Source organism: Pinus tabuliformis, chromosome 4_2 (genome assembly GCF_031772625.1).
Source record: "Pinus tabuliformis cultivar Carrire ecotype Pingquan chromosome 4_2, CPIR1, whole genome shotgun sequence".
NCBI lineage: Eukaryota > Viridiplantae > Streptophyta > Pinopsida > Pinales > Pinaceae > Pinus > Pinus tabuliformis.
In genome coordinates, this window is record NC_142304.1 from 531,253,444 (window position 1) to 531,257,213 (window position 3,770).

The window sequence follows — 3,770 nt, forward strand, 5'->3', positions numbered from 1 at the left end:
CGCACTAAAGGAGGAAAGGGGAAGAGTCTTAGTGTCACCTACAGTTGAAAGTGGGCACTAGACTATAAACTACTCTGGAGAAGGGAACTTCACCAAAGGAAGATTATTACATGATATTCATGGGTATGTTGAATTCAGAAGGAACTTCGATCAAGGAAAAAAAATTTGTGCCTCAATGGAAGGTTTGTTGAAAATCACTGGAAACATGACCATTGGAAGAAAAGAGTTGTTGTTAAAATAAACTTACCATTAAAAGGCGTTGTAGAAACACATTTATGAAGCACAACTGGCAAGATCTAGCACCATATCTGCATTGAATGAGAATGATCTAATCTAATCATGGGGTTCGCAATTCAAATCCTCTATAAAATCCATGTCCCGCTCTACATTGTACACTTTTCAATCTAGAGAATTTAGTATTGAGAATTTGCGACCAAGTGTGAGACAAGTGTGTTGTTGTATGTTTGAGAAATTTTTTGAAGAGATTTCTAGAGAGTTTGCAGAGAAAGGGCTAGCAGACATCATGGAAGCCTAGACTCATAAATACGCAACATCAAGTGTACTTGTGGACACAACGCACCCAGGGTCATCATGAAAGCAAGTAATCACGGAAGAACAACCACAAAGAAGACAAGAAAAGAGACCAAGTGAAGCATCTGGAGTCGAGCTAAGGAAATCCTCAAGAAATAAGGTAGCGAAAGAGTAGCGAACAAAGACCAAGTAGGATAAGAAGGCTGTGTAGAAGGAAAAGAAGTGAGTGTAGCAGAAATAACTAGAACAAATCCATGACAGTCAGTAGGAAGCCAAAATGCACCAAATGGAAACAAAGGGCATAGAAATTCCCTATGTGTTGCCACCATATTTTCCACCTAGAAAATTGGATGCCAAACTGGTTAAAGATCCCAAAGGCATGAAATTTGACACTTTCACACCTCCGCTACCAAAAAAGGTGCCATTTGAAGGAGAATTGCTGGGAAAATTTCCAAAATTGAAGATGTAGGATTGGGACTTCAATGACCGAAGTAAGTATCCACAGTTAGAGCCAAGCAAGTACCCACAGCGGGTATACTATCTGGAGAGTGAAGTTACAAGGTTGGATCCACACCATTGGGCTCATGGATTGTAGAGATTAGGCTTGCTGAAAATGTTAAACGTGCCACACTTCGAGAGAAGCACATATAACACATCCTGCATTCGACGATTAATGGTATTAGTGCATGAAAAATTCCTTTGGCTAGGGAAAAGGATCTCGATTGATGAAATGTTGATAAGAAGGATTACTTAATTTCCATACCAAAGAAAGGACCCCTCCAAAGAGTTCGTTAGAAAAACCAAGACAAGAAAGTGGCATAAACCATGAAGGACAAGTACAGGCTAATCGAAAAATTGTGAGGCTATTATATTAACTCCATCAATGACCAAGAGGTGCGCTTCACCGCACACATCTTAGCTGGAACGATAATGAGGAACTGTAAAGCAAATTAATTCCCCGCAGCCATGGTCTCCCTAGCCACACGGTGCGACAACGAGGTTCAGTTCAACTAGGTCGAGTATTTATGCAAGGAATTTTTTGAGGATTGTTGGGAAGCACAGGAAAAGGGTAAGACATTTTAATATGTGTGGTTGATGTTGATCATCATGCTGTTAGCATGGAAGGAACCGGAGGATTCAAAGTTTCCACCCATCGAAGCAAATATATGTGAAGTTGTGCAGTACACCTCACTCCGGAATACCAAGGAGCCATTGCACACACAAGATAATATGATCTTCTTTGTACTATTGGACATGGACTTTCACATGTTGGTGAACCAACATCCTAGGATGCCACCAAATTTATACGATCACTATCACAATATAGTAGAGTTTAAGGCAGACTTTCACAGGGTATATGTAAAGGCTCGGAAGGATACCATGGAGACATGGAATCCTATGCCATATTTGGTCGGTGAAGATGACCTTCTTGGCACAATACAACACTATTCAACAGAGTGGATGACTCCAACCATAGATGACATCGAAGGACACAACACCAGATGTGGGTCTAAGTGGAAAGGACAAAGGAAAAGATGTAGATGAGATAGGGCTAGAGCAGGAACAAGGTACTGACGACCCTCTCAGCAATGAAGAGGAAAAAGAGGAATCGTCGTTGATCATCAAGAAGAGGGTACCTATAGTGCCTACGACAAGCACAATAAAGAAGTAGAAGGCAAAAAAATCTAAGGGCACAATACAACTTATCGTTACTGATGGGGACATCACTGAAATTAGAGACAAAGTCGAGGAAGTAACAAAATAAACTTGGGACAAGACTGATAATAATTACAAAGTTCTCTTGGAAGATGTTCAACAAGGTATTGCAAAGTTAAAAGCACTTCCACAGATAGCCAAAAAACCGGAACAGAGGAGCCAACAACTGCAGCCAAAGTGAAGGATATAAAAAAAAATTGGATTAAGGATTCTGTAGATACCAACTGGGGCGTTACAGTTTGAATTAGCTAAAGACGAAGAGAGATTGAAAGGGTGGGATCATGTTAATATGAAAATCTCTCCACTTCCAACTCAAACATTGCACGAGTTCCACCAAGATATAACAATTGAACTGTAGGAGCGAAAACAACACACTTCGATGTTAAATATTCAGGTGGAGAAGGAAAGATATTTGTTGAAGAAGGAGCTCTATCAGTTGATTAAGGAAAGGGATGGAGCATGCTAGAAAATAAAACAGCTAGAGGAAGTCATCACAAAAACTTGGAGTGCAGTTTTAGATGTAAATCTCCACGAAGAAGAATCACCAGCAGAGAAGGTTGCGAAGCTTGGCCTCACAATAAGGGATTCAAAGAATAATTGGCAGAAATGAAGTTCGAGTATTAAGTGAAGATTATTGAGCTACAGATGAGGATACTTCTAGTCACGCCACCAGAAGAATGTAAGCAAAGGGAAATAGATCTAAAAATTTCACTCAAAGGCATGTTCAAAACAATGGCAGACTCTGGTTAACTATTAGATGAAGCTACGCAGATTTGGACCTCACTGCAGGAGGATCAAAACATTAATAGGATTGAAGAGGAGCTCCAGACAAAGTAGAAGTAGTTGGAAGAACTCCGGACAACTGCGAAGACCTTACCAGTCTCGCAGAGGCTTGCCAAAATTACTAAAGGAAAGGCTCTTCAAAAGAAGATTGAAGACCTTCCGAGAAAGGAGAAAATTTTGATAGAGAAGACTAAGAAATTACAAGATGAGGCCGTCCAACTTCCACAGGCAGTAGACGATAGGCTCAAGGAGCTATGATAGAGGGAGAAAGAAGTGCTTCAAAAGACTTTCAGACCAACAACAAAGGCACTACTCAAAGAAGTGTGTTGATAGGAGAAGCAGGTAGCAGTAATACTTCAACAGTATAACGATGCCTACATGAGCATCGCAATAGAGATTCATGGCACAATAGCTGAGTGACTTGGGATGAGTCACAAGTGAGTGTTGGGGGCCTATTGGGTGCAGCCTAACTTAGACATATTTTGGGAAAATTTTGGGTAAGAATCCAAGTATTGTCGAAGAGCGCAGTAGAAAGGATGTCATGGAGTATGAAGTGAACCCCGTAGCAAAGTAGAGGAGCACGATGACGACCATGCAACAAAGGCACTGCATAGCATCGGGGCTTCATGGCGAAACCCCTTCCATTTCGTAAAAGAATTAAAATATTCTAAAGTTGTTGGTTTTGGGCCATAGCCCCTTGTATTTTGGAAACCATGGTATCAAGTCAATGGTAATATAAT